The sequence below is a fragment of the Salvelinus namaycush genome, chromosome 6 (assembly GCF_016432855.1).
Source record: "Salvelinus namaycush isolate Seneca chromosome 6, SaNama_1.0, whole genome shotgun sequence".
NCBI classification, from domain to species: Eukaryota; Metazoa; Chordata; class Actinopteri; order Salmoniformes; family Salmonidae; genus Salvelinus; species Salvelinus namaycush.
Genome location: NC_052312.1, coordinates 22,900,770 through 22,915,139, shown reverse-complemented (window position 1 = coordinate 22,915,139; position 14,370 = coordinate 22,900,770).

The following is a 14,370-nucleotide window of genomic DNA, read 5'->3' as shown; positions in this document are numbered from 1 at the left end:
AATTCCCCATCGTTTATCAGTGAAATTTTGACAGCCAACTAGCTGAAAAAGTTTGAGAGGGTTTATCTAATGTTCCTTCGTTAGATTTTAGTTCTTCTTGCTCTGGCTAGCATTAGTTGTTAATCTTGTTGTTGTGCATAACTGAGGGAGAGAGATTCTACCTTTTCATGGTTGTTTGATCAATAATACTTCAAAATTCCAAACTGTAAGATAACTTCAGTGGTATTTACATATTTGCAGAAATCCATTTTGTGGCTTTTGTTGAATGCGTTCTAATGATCTGAAGTCGCATGGTTGCAACTGCCTGTAAACACACAGTGTCACGTTCCTGACCTTATTTTCCCTTATTTTGTATTTATTTACTATGGTCAGGGCGTGAGTGGGGGTGGGTTGTCTATGTGTGTTTTCTATGTTGGGTTTTTTGTGTTCGGCCTGGTATGATTCTCAATCAGAGGCAGCTGTCAATCATTGTCCCTGATTGAGAATCATACTTAGGCAGCCGGGGTTTCACGTGTGTTTTGTGGGTGTTTGTATTTCGTGTCAGTGTTCGTGCCACACGGGATTGTTATTTTGATTAGTGTAGTGTTCAGTTTATTTCTTAATAAAACATGGACACTTTCCACTCTGCGTTTTGGTCCGATCCCTACACCTCCTCTTCAGACGAAGAGGAGGGAATCTGCCTTAACACACAGTCTAGTTCAAAGTGAACGATGGCAGGCCCATGTGGCAAATGGCTTGTTTGTATAAAGGCCTACTGTAGCTTTGATTGGCTCTGTTGCACCGGTATGTGTAGACTCCAGTCCTGGACAAGACAGAGTTTTTTTTTATTAGGTTTTATTTACTGCAGTGTCTATTAATTGTCCAAACGCAAGGTCGCTTTCCCACTATTGCTATAGAATTTTCACAAATGCCTTAGTATACGTAATTCCCAAACATTCTAAGAATTTATGAAAATGACCATATCTAAGTGTTCGCTTGTCCGATTTTTTTTCTTTTAAGTGTGATATTCTTCCTGGGGGTGTATATGAACAGATTTTAATACGATTTCATGTTGCTAAAATTATATTAGTTCCCATTTAACAGAGTTTGAGGGTTCTCATTCTAACTGTAACCTTAAAATGTACAGAACTAGGGACATGGGTGAGTGTCACGTTCGTCATATGAAGGAGACAAAGGTGCAGCGTGGTATGCGTACATTCTTTTTTTAATTAAAGAACACTGAACAAACCGTGAAGCTATATGAATAGTGCAGACAGGCAACTAAACATAGAATAAGAACCCACAAACACCAAAGGGGAAATGGCTACCTAAATATGATCCCCAATCAGAGACAACGATAAACAGCTGCCTCTGATTGGGAACCATATCAGGCCACCATAAACATACAAATACCTAGACATACAAAAACCCTAGACAATACAAAACCCCTAGACAATCCAAAAACTAGCGTAATCCACCCTAGTCACACCCTGACCTAACCAAAATATAAAGAAAACAGAGATATCTCAGGTCAGGGCGTGACAGTGAGAGCGTTTGTTATGGTCATTATGCCATGTGTCTTAAGCAGGATTTCATAACCAAGGGTTCCAGTTATATTTTATTCATTTATTTTTTGATTATAGCCATGGTATGAAAGGGATAATAAACTCGGGGCTCTATGCATTGTCTGGAAAATAATGCAACTCCGTGGAAGGTCAGGAATGAGCACTGTGCTCAACAATGCCTGCTATGGTGGGTTAAAATAACCAATCGTTAAATACATAAAACAATGTCAAACATTAAGACACTACCACTGAAAAGTATTAATCAGAACTACTTACAACTTATAATTGAAGGTTAATACTTTAAGTAGCAGGGAACCTACATTTACCCTACATATTCAAGTAACTTAAATCGTTATAGTTCAGAATTCACTACCATTCAAAAGTTTGGGTAGACAGCTGCCTCTGATTGAGAACCACACCCGGCCAAACACAAAGAAATAGAAAACATAGAAATAAAGAAACTAGAATGCCCACCCTAGTCACAATCTGGAGCATCAGCATTTGTGGGTTTGATTACAGTCTCAAAATGGCCAGAAACAAATAACTTTCTTCTGAAAATCGTCTGTCTATTCTTGTTCTGAGAAATTAAGGATATTCCATGCAAGAAATTGCCAAGAAACTGAAAATCTCGTACAACGCTGTGTACTACTCCCTTCACAGAACAGCGCAAACTGTCTCTAACTAGAATAGAAAGAGGAGTGGGAGGCCCCGGTGTACAACTGAGCAAGAGGACAAGTACATTAGAGTGTCTAGTTTGAGAAACAGATGCCTTACAAGTCCTCAACTGGCAGCTTCATTAAATAGTACCCGCAGAACACCAGTCTCAACGTCAACAGTGAAGAGGCGACTCCGGGATGCTGGCCTTCTAGGCAGCGTTGCAAAGAAAAAGCCATATCTCAGACTGGCCAATAAAAATAAAAGATTAAGATGGGCAAAAGAACACAGACACTGGACAGAGGAACTAGAAGGCCAGCATCCCGGAGTCGGGACATAATGATTGATGCTTGATTGATGCTATTATCCCTAATAACTTCATCATGTAGATTAGCCTACCTGCACTGTCGGCTATCTGGGAGCTATTGGCTAGATCACCCATGCCGAGACCAGAGTAGGCGCATTTACTATTTAACGCAACAGTTTTTGTGACAAAAGTTGAAAATGCGATGGAAACACATAGATCATTATTCCATACATGAAAACGGAAGCGAAAAAGTAGCCTACATTTTGTGTGCACTATGTCATCACACACTTATTTTGATTCGCAACAAGTCCCTTTGGTGGAAACTCACCACTGGTGGGAAAATTTGCATTTTCTTCATGCGGATTTCAGAGTATTTGCACGAAAATCTGTTGGCAATTGGATGGAAACCTAGCTACGGTCATGTTTGTTTGTATAATGACGCTAAGTGGCGGCAGGTTGCCTAGTGTTTAAGAGTGTTGGGCCAGTAACTGAAAGCTTGCTGGTTCAAATCCCCAAGCCGTCTAGATTAAAAGTCTGTCGATGTGCCCTTGAGCAAAGCACTTAACCCTAATTGCTCCTATAAGTGCTGGATAAGTGCATCTGCTAAATGAACAAAATGTAAACATCAAAAAAATCTAAAAATATATTCCCACCCACAACCCCCAAGACCCCTTAATTTGGTACATTCCTTATTAGTTTGTCAATGGAAATCTGGTTTGACCGCCCACTCCATTTTCTCTGAGGTGGGATAAAATGAGCATGGGAATGGGAACTCACTGTTCTGTTACTACGGGAAACAGACTAGGGGTATTCTGGAAAAGGAATTGACCCAAAATACATTTTGGATGAAAGACAAACAGCTTTTATGCAACATTAAAACTTCCCTTCCAACCACTTTCTCAGACAAATTAATTCAACATTGGTTTCATTTCTACTCAGGCCTAAAGTGAAACCAAAAAGATGCAGTTTGAAGGAACATTTTTAGTCATAGAGTTATGTTGTAAGAAAATTAATCTAAAACTGTCCTACATTTGAAATATGCATTGAGAAAGAATCTGTGAAAATGTGTTTTGTTTCTACTATACCACAGAGAAAGAGAAACTGCTAAGCTTCTGCGGTTTTAAGGAAAAGTTTTAGGGATAGTAGTAATGTGGAAAGAGAAAAAAAAGCTGTCATACGTATGATATACTGTATATTGCATAGAAAAATCATTAAGCGTCAGTACAAAATACACATTATGTGTAGATGGTTCACATTTCAACATGACAATGACTCAAAGCAACCGTACAGTGGCTGAAGGACAAGAAGGTAAATGTCCTTGAGTGGCCTAGTCAGAGCCCCGACCTAAATCCCATCCAGAATCTGTGAAATGACTTGAAGAGTGCAGTCCATGAGCGGTTACCATGCAATTTGACTGAGCTTCAACAATTCTGCAAGGAAGAATGGGCAAGTATTGCACAGTCTAGGTGTGCAAAGTTAGTAGAGACGTATTCAAAGAGAGCAAAAGTGGGTCCACCAAGCAAAAGTGGGTCCACCAAGTATTAACTCAGGGGGGTGTTCACTTATTTTACTGTTTTAATTTTCAGAGTTTTTAGATGTATTTTTTCCCTTGGATATTGTGGGTTGCTGTGTGTAAATAAAGCTGGAAAAAGTCTGATTTTATGTGTTTTCATTTCAGGCTGTAAGGCAGCAAAAGGTGAACATTTTGAAAGGGGGTGGTGACTTTCTATACCCACTGTAAGTCTACAGGTATATATCGTTTGATCATCATATGATGTGGTACACACTCACTTACACTTAGACTACACACACACACATTTCAACACACCTTAGGAAACATCATCTGCTGTGGAATTATTTTGCCCGTAATTTTGCGTGACAGGGGTCTCATATACAACCTGAATCAGCTGGAGAGTAATAACTGCAATCCATCTGTTGTCACTTTAAAATTCCATATGTATGCTGTGTATAACAACTCCTAGACATTTAGAAAGAATGACAAACTGTTTAATGCAACATTAAAACTTAGCTCTCTTACTTTCCCAGACAAATTAATTCAGCTGAATTGCCTGAATCAGGTCGAGACCAAATATTTTCTACGTAGAATCAGCTGGCTAGTAAATTGCAGCAATCCATTTGTCGTCACTATCAAATTCCATAAGTACATTGTACTGTATAACAACTCATAGACATCTGCTATGGTTGCTTGTCAGGCATATCATTGTGTTTAAGGCAACGGCTACTATTCTTAAGAACTATGCTCAACCTCTTCCAATCAATCCACTTGACTTTACTACCACAATGGAACCGCTATTAAATGTATTTCAATAAATCAGCTTCTGAACTCTAACAATAGGATCTCTTAAATAAGTAAAGAAGGATAAATTAAGCGATGACAGTGGTATGAGAAAAACACAATGACTCAAGAACGAAGAGAACAGCTTGGGCAAGGCCAAAAAGATTATTGTGCAACGGGCCAACCTATTCTGAATGAAAATTGAAAAAAGTTCTTTATTTATTTGTTCTTCTATCATAATTCACTGTTAAATCACTTTTTTGAACTCTTACTTTTCTGAACTCTTACTTTATGGGTGTGGTACACTCTTAGAAAAAAGGTGCTATCTAGAACCTTAAAGGGTTCTTCGGCTGTCCCCATAGGAGACCCTTTGAATAACCATTTTTGGTTGCAGGTAGAACCCTTTCTACAGATGGTTTTACCTGGAACCAAAAAGGGTTCGCCTATGGGGACAGCCGTAGAACCCTTTTAGAACCCTTTTTTCTAAAAGTGTAGTAGAAAATGACAATGACTAGACAATAGCTCATCCAAATAAAGACTAAAATAGACTTATCTATTGGTCTGTGCTTATTTTGGCTAGTTGTGAAGATTGCACATAAAGTAGCCTTCACTGTTATGTAACCAAGAGGAAATCTGGATATTATTATTGTTGTGGTCGTGATGGCAAATAAATAAACAACTGAGAAAAGAAGCGAGGAAGAGAGAGATCGTGGGCATAGGTCTAAGGACAGATGGTCTGGGAGCGAGGGATGGGGGAAGGGGAAATGGAGGGATGTGATGTGTGGGGGAGGAATGACTAGATGAACAATGAAAGGAGGGGAAGTTACAGGAAAGGGTGATTAGAGGGAGACACATGACGAATAGGAGGAATGGGTATTCCCTCGAAAAGGCCAATCCTGTCAGAAATGCTGACCCCGTCTCCCTGACTCCTACTCATCCTCTGACTCTCGTTGAGTAACAGATATCCATAAGCAGCGAAGATGTGACAGAAAGTTGCAGTAGTAGTAGTCAGTAATATCATAGTATTCACTAATAATGTTCAAGCAGGCATACTTAGAAATAAAGATGACAATGAATTACCCAATGAAAATGAATTACCCAATGAAAAATTACAAAATTGAAAGTGACTAAACGTTAGCTACTAAGTATGTTACAAATTATTGTGGAAAACAGAACTTTTCAATGAAAGTTGTGAAATTGCTGTTTGAACAAAAAAACTCTTGCTACAGTAATTCTGCTTTGTAATAATGACAGTGCCGATGACCCTTACAGGAATATTCACGTTTTTCTGATGTTAGTCTTCATTTTTGTCTGATAACGGTGGTTGCATGCCCAGCGAACCAGACTCAACAACAGGAAGTGAATAAGGAGGTGAAATTGTCATGGGGGAAAATAACATTTCCTGAACCCTCCCCAGAGAGAGAATAGCTATGGTATTAATGGTTAGTAATAAGGACATGCATGCACACACACACAAGGAAGAGCATTAAAAGGCAATGCACACACGTCCCCACACATTTCTAGATAGCTAGAAATTAGTGGAATTCTACTGGAGGGTCAACAAAGTATGAGTGGTCAAATTCTCCAATTGGACACCATTGTCTGTTGAAGATTCCAAGAAATGACGTGTCAGCACTACTGGAAGGGAAGGTGCTTGGGGTTTGAATGGAAAATTGTAAGAGTTTCTGATCAATGGCTGCATCCCAAATGGGACCCTGTTCCCTATATAGTGCTCTACTTTTGACCAGTGCCCTATATAGGGAATAGGGTGCCATTTGGGACACAAACAATGGTGATACAGAGGAGGGAAGACATTGTTTTGACACTGATAAGTGCAGCTGGCGACAGAGCCTAATGTGTAAAGAATTTGGCTAGACGAGTCCGACATACTCACTCACTCTTAAAGAAAGTGCCAGGCCAATGACTGGAGTCATTTCAACCTGGTCTATGTGCAATAGTACAATTGTGGAGTAATAGTAGCTTGAGCCCTGAGTTTTTCCACTCCAGGGAAAAAGGTTATAACTATTTTAGTTTATATTACAGGCTGTAAGTAGGGCCCTGAGTTTTTCCTGGTCATATCGCCACTTCAAGTGTAGGTACAGTCAAAATGGATGAACAATTGAAGAGAGTGGAGACACAGCTCTAACTGGTAGAGTCAACATTTATTGTAACTTCCTTTGTCATATTTGGCCTCTAGCCAACAATACTGCTGGGTTACCAGTTCTACAAACACAAACCAGCATCAATGTTAACCTCATGCTTCTGTTTCCACTTCTGGAGACTGTGTGAAAAGAACATCCCCGTGGGGTGTGTCTTTGGTAGTCGACCACAACTGGCAACAATTCAGGTTTTTATTTAGTGAAAGAAAATGTTTTATTTGGTGTCTGCCTGGCTAGTATGAGCCTGCATGTTGGTGTGGTTCTGGTAAGTTATTGGGAGAGGTTGTGGTGGTTATAACCACAATATGTACAGACGGGGGACTGATACTGTATCTTAAACGCACAGCGCACAGTTCACACACAGCACGGGCTCGCATTAACGCACACACGCTTGTATAAACACACAAACCGAAACACACACAAACTCACACACAGGACGGAACAGACCCAGACTTTTACATAACCTGTCTAAGTCAAATCGGACCTGACACATCAGAGGGGTACACAGTACTACAAAGCAGGATCAATGAGATAGCCAGCTATCTTTGATAAGCAACCCGAAATAACTGTTGATTTTATGGTTCATTAACCCAAGCCGGTGTGATTTAGGACTTCTAACCCCTTTTAAACATTGTGTGTTTTAGCGTGATTAGAGGGGGCCCGAGATTTAGCGGTGCCTGTGAGATAAGGGCGGATCTGGAAGGGGACCGGGTCCGGGTATTTTTATTTTAAAAAACGCCTGTTTTGCTCTATGACACTCACAAGCTACACAAGAGCCGTCTACATAGAAGATCATAGGAAATCCCAGGACATAGTGTCTATAATATTGTAATACGCTCAAAAAGTTGCTGTCACAAACGCCAATCGCAACAGAGTTGTCACTGACTAGTTGGACATTAATTTCCCACTGAGCAAACATTTTCAGTACTTACATCGTTCATATAAATATTATTGAAATATTGAAATAGCATGGGCGACAGAGAAAAACGAATTGGTACAATTTAAGGCCATGTGACAAAAAAATGATGTTGCAACTAGGGATGGGGGTACATTATGAGCATGTCTGGGCAGATGAGATGTAGTCGTTGTTTGTGTACGTCTGTAAGTTGATGTTTGTATGTGTATGTTTGTATCTGGTGTAATAAAAAAATTGAATATTATTTTTTTTAAAGGCATTCATATAAATTCATTTTTTATCTGGCTTTTGCTTTGGCAAACCTTCTTTTATTGACATTTGTCAATTAACACTCATGCAAGCAACTGTTTATGCCAATTTGTTTTGTGTTGTACTTGTAGCCCTGGTTGTCCTGAAAAGAACATGCTAAAACACTTCATTGTGCGGCTTAATATAAGGGCTGGTCATGCAGATAAATTAAGTGAAAAGTCGATTTTTGCTTGGGCCTCGGGACTGATATGGATAAAAAAGCTTGCATATGTCTTTTCATTTGTTAAATCAATTAGGCCATGCCTATTTCAAGCTTATCCTTCTACAAAATAAAAAGGCAAGTTAGCTATCTAACTCCATGATCCTGCTTTGTACTGTATTATAAACTGGGTGGTTCGAGCCCTGAATGCTGTTTGGCTGACAGCTTTGGTATATCAGACCGTATACCACGGGTATGACAATACATTTATTTTTACTTCTCTATCATGGCCGTAACTACATAATGAGGACTCCGAGGTCCGGATATACAGTATATATACAGTACCAGTCAAAAGTTTGGACACACCTACTCATTCAAGGGTTTTCCTTATTTTTCACTATTTTCTACACTGTAGAATAAGACATCAAAACAATGAAATAACACATGTGTAATCATGTAGTAACCAAAAAAAGTGTTAAAATAATCAAAATATGTTTTATATTTGAGATTCTTCAAAGTAGCCACCCTTTGCCTTGATGACAGCTTTACACACTCTTGGCATTCTCTCAACCAGCTTCATGAAGTAGTCACCTGGAATGCATTTCAATTAACAGGTGTGCCTTGTTAAAAGTTAATTTGTGTAATTTCTTTCCTTCTTTATGTAATTGATCCAATCAGTTGTGTTGTGACAAGGTAGGGGTTGTATACAGAAGATAGCCCTATTTGGTAAAATATTGCCATATTATTTGGTCAATATTTGGTCAAATATTGCCATATTATGGCAAGAACAGCTCAAATAAGCAAAGAGAAACAACAGTCCAGCATTACTTTAATACATGAAGGTCAGTCAATCTGGAAAATGTCAAGAACTTTGAACGTTTCTTCAAGTGCAGTCGCAAAAACCATCAAGCGCTATGATGAAACTGGCACTCATGAGGACCGCCACGGGAAAGGAGACCCAGAGTTACCTCTGCTGCAGAGAATATTCATTAGAGTTATCAGCCTCAGATTGCAGCCCAAATAAATGCTTCGCAGAGTTACATTTTACATTTTAGTCATTTAGCAGACGCTCTTATCCAGAGCGACTTGAGTTTGAGTTTGAGTTTATTTTATTTTTACAGGGACAGTGCACATTAATCAACGTTTCAGTAAAAGTGCCGGTTTTAGCCAGCCGGCTAATTTTCAACCGCAGTCCCTGGGCAGGTTATTAAAAACAATTACAATATGGACAATAGCAACATAGAACAAGACATAGCATACAGACATAGCAACATAGGACAAGCAAGACGTAGCATACAGACAGAGCAACATAGAACAAAAAGCAGCAAGACAAAATTCATAAAAGCAACAAAGTGTTTCCACACCTCACAAGTTAGACAACAGACATGGAAAGCGGCAACACACAGCTAGGGACCATGTTCACAAATCTGATTGACCTTAAGCCATGTCTTCAAGCATTTTGTGAAAGTGTGATATGTGGTGCAGTTATGTGTGTCTGATGGCAGTGTATTCCAGACATGGGAAGCTCTCACAGAAAAAGCGGATTTACTAAAGGTGCTTTTCCTTAGGGGAACTACACAGTCACCTCTCATGGCAGACCTTGTGGATCTGCTGCCATATGTTTGGGTTTTCTGTTTAACAAAAATACTGAGTGGAGGGGGAGCCAAGCCATTTAGGATCTTGAATACAAGACATGCATCAGTGTATTGCACAAGATTTTCCCAACTCAGGAGCTCATGCTTTCTGAGGATGTGACAGTGATGATGGCTATTGGGCTTCCTATCAAGCACTTTGAGAGCCTGTTTGTAGACAGACTGAATAGGTCTTACTGTTGTACAGCAAGCTTGGGCCCAACTAGTCAAGCAGTATGTTAAGTGGGGGAGTATCATAGATTTGAAGTACAGTTTTGCTACCTCTGTAGTCAAACAATTTCGAATATATCGGAAATTAGCTAGGTTGAATTTGGTTATTTGAATTACCTTTTTCACGTGCTTTTTAAAAGAGAGGTTGGAATCAAGTATGATGCCAAGGTACTTAAAATCAGATACCACCTGGAGCTTCTCCCCTGACACATAGACATCTGGCTCAGTAGCATCTGTTGCCCTCTTTGTGAAGAACATGCAAACAGTTTTTTTCACATTGAGATGCAAACACGAGTCACTGAGCCACTTTGTAACCTGGACCATTACAGTAGTGAGTTCTTGTGCAGCTTGTTGTTTGCTCTTTGCATGCACATATATCACTGTATCATCTGCATACATTTGAACTTCAGACCCAGTACAGACAGAAGGCAGATCATTAATGTACAGGCTGAACAGGAGGGGCCCCAGTATTGACCCTTGGGGCACGCCCACATCATAGCTAAGAGTGGGCGACAGCTCATTGCTCACTCTGACACACTGAGTTCTGCCTTCAAGGTATGATTTCATCCATCTCAAGGCATCAGGGGAAAAGTTAAACTTGGACAATTTTGTGATGAGAATCTCATGGTTAACAGTATCAAAAGCCTTCCTTAGGTCCAGAAACACAGCCCCAACAACGCCCCCTTTGTCCATCTTGGACTTCACATTTTCCAGAAGAAAGCAGTTGGCCGTTTCTGTGGAGTGTTTCGCTCTGAAGCCAAACTGCATGGAATGTAATGTGAAGGGGCTGTTGTTGAGGTGGGCAATCAGTTGTTCTGCTACACACTTTTCAACAACCTTTGACACCACAGGTAATATACTAATGGGCCTGTAGTTACTCACGTCAGCAGGGTCGCCTGATTTAAAGATGGCTGTTATTATGGCCGACTTCCATACCCTTGGAAACACCCCGAGACCAATAGATGTGTTGGTGACCTTAGTAATGGGGCCAATGAGTGACTCTTTGTAGTTTTTAAGAAAGGTAGAGTCCATCCCAAACACATCTTTGGCTTTAGAGTTCTTTAGTGAGCTAATCACCTTGTCCACCTTTGACTCAGAAACCTCCCTTATGATGAAGACAGGTTGAGCATCATTTACTAGCACTGAGCCCAAGAAACCAGTGGAGGGGTTCTGTGTCAGTACCCTGACAGAGTCAATAAAGTAGGAATTGAAGGCTATTGCTATTTCAACTGCATCCTGTGTTAGATTGTTATTCACCATGATTTCTAGTCTTTTTGCAGTGTTACTATGGTCTTTCCCTGTTAACTTTTTTAGATTCTCCCAGATCAGTTTAGAATTTCCCTTTGCTTCACCAATTATGTTAATAAAAAAGTTTGCCTTGGCCTGTCTGATTTCTTTCATCACCTTATTTCTCAACATGGTAAACCTACGTCTGTCATGCTCTAATTTGGATCTTAGGGCTATTTTTAGATAATAATCTCGTTCTTTCATCAATTTCCAGATTTCTCCATTTAGCCAAGGAAGAGTGCTCTTTTGGCCAGGTTTGGATTTGATTTTCTTTAGGAAACCATTTAATGTAGTCTGGATTGTGGATAGAAAAACTTGACTATCAGCTTCCACGTCTGCATAGGACAAGAGATCATTCCAGTTAATTCCCTTAATTGCATTTTCAAAATAGCTTAATTCACTCTTAGGTATTCTTAGTTGATCAGGCTTTCTAACAGTAGAGAGGTTAAACCTGCTCTTAGACAGCTTTCTGGCTATAAGTGTCAGATTATGATCAGATAGCCCAGTAACCATATTGAATGATTTAGTCACTCTCTCTGGTTTATTACTGAACACCAAATCAATCTGTGTTTTAGAGCAACAAGTCACCCTGGTTGGCCCTTTAACTAGCTGTGTAAGGTCAAAGGTATTAATGATCCGTTTGAGGGTTTTCCTACAACACTTGTCTTCATAATTAATGTTAAAATCTCCCATTAAGATGACCTCTTTCCCAAAATCACATTCCCTAAGCATGTTTTTAAACTGATCAAAAAACACACTTTTGGTGGAAGGTGGCCTATACATTCCAATGAGGGTAAAAGACATTTGGGGAGACAGTGTAATGTTCAGGCCAATACATTCTAGTTCATTATCACATGACCACTCAATTTGTTTACATCGGATATGTTCTTTAATGTAAATCATCACACCCCCTCCTCTTCCTTCAGTCCTGTCTCTCCTGAAAACATTGTAGCCAGGCACAATCAAAGCAGCAGATGGAGAGTTTTTATGGAGCCATGTCTCCGAGAGGCAGAGAAAGTCAAGGTTGGAGTCTGTGAGTAGATGTTGAATTTGATCACTTTTTGGAATGACACTACGAATGTTCAAGTGCCCCCCTAGTAGTCCCTTGGGCTTAGCTCGTGGGTCCCAGATGACTCGAGAGTGATTGACACATTGAAAAAAGTTAAATTTTCTGTGTTTTCTGACGGCTGGGTTTAGGCCGTTTTGTTTCGTTTTGATTAGGGGCAGTTCGGTAGCGCAATTAACAATCCCTCCCGCCTGCACTGGATGCGGGGAACTAATTAAAACAGCTTGCGTACCAGAAGCAGAGTCAGGGATCGCATATAGCGACTTTGGTATGTTTGAAGAGTCAAAATCTATCCTGGAGCCGGGTGAGTCGAGAGAAACCATAGGACCATAGCACTCACCCACTTCCACAGCGGCGACGATCAGTGGACGAGGCCATCCACCGCTTTCCACTCCGGTGCGTATCGCTGGCTCGGTGATGTTGGGCCCAGGATTGAGTTGCACATCCCCGGAGAGCAGGAGGGTAGTGAACAGGTAGTTTAACAGTTTCCGATAAATGTTGGACTTGTGTTTGTTGCGCCTAAGCGGTTCAGTAGAATAAGGAGCGAGGTAGACTTGGCCATTATTCAGAACATTATGGTATGCTGTGTACTGTCCGCTCCCGTGGAACGGTGAACCAATGTGTTTGGTGTTAATATTCTCCGGTAGTAGACTGATTGTGTCATCCCAGCAAGGACGCACTGAGATTATCAGTAGAGCAGCTACATAACTGACAATCATGGCAGAGTACTGGAGATAAAACACATAATTGCGCTTTAACTCTTTGCATGAGTTACTTAGCTGGGGTCGGCGTACACCTGATGGTTTAGATAAAATTACAGCATTCGAATGCGAAGCGGCACCTGCCGCACCACCCTGTCTTCCGTCCGCCATTTTGTCCGCCAGGTTGTTACCTCAATTGGGAGGGATCTTGTCCATGTAATTGCTTTCAACAACAGTAGAGTGCATACATTTTATTACATTTTACATACTGAGACAAGGATATCCCTACCGGCCAAACCCTCCCTAACCCGGACGACGCTATGCCAATTGTGCGTCGCCCCACGGACCTCCCGGTTGCGGCCGGCTGCGACAGAGCCTGGGCACGAACCCAGCCCAGCCTGGGCGCGAACCCAGAGACTCTGGTGGCGCAGCTAGCACTGCGATGCAGTGCCCTAGACCACTGCGCCACCCGGGAGGCCATATGTTCAAGTAACAGACATCTCAACATCAACTGTTCAGAGGAGACTGCGTGAATGAGGCCTTCATGGTCGAATTGCTGCAAAGAAACCACTACTAAAGGACACCAATAATAAGAAGAGACTTGCTTGGGCCAAGAAACACAAGCAATGTACATTAGACAGGTGGAAATCTGGCCTTTGGTCTGATGAGTGGAAATTTGAGATTTTTGCTTCAAACTGTCTTTCTGAGACGCAGAGTAGGTAAACGGATGATCTCCGCATGTGTGGTTCCCACCATGAAGCTTGGAGGAGGAGGTGTGATGGTATGGGGTGCTTTGCTGGTGACACGGTCTGTGATTTATTTAAAATTCAAGGCACACTTAACCAGCATGGCTACCACAGCATTTTGCAGCGATACGCCATCCCATCTGGTTTGCGCTTGGGACTATAATTTGATTTTCAACAGGACAATGACCCAACACACCTCCAGGCTGTGTAAGGGCTATTTGACCAAGAAGGAGAGTGATGGAGTGCTGCATCAGATGACCTGGCCTCCACAATCACCCAACCTCACCCCAATTGAGATGGTTTTGGATGAGTTGGACCGCAGAGTGAAAGAAAAGCAGCCAACAAGTGCTCAGCATATGTGGGAACTCCTGCAAAAATGTTGGA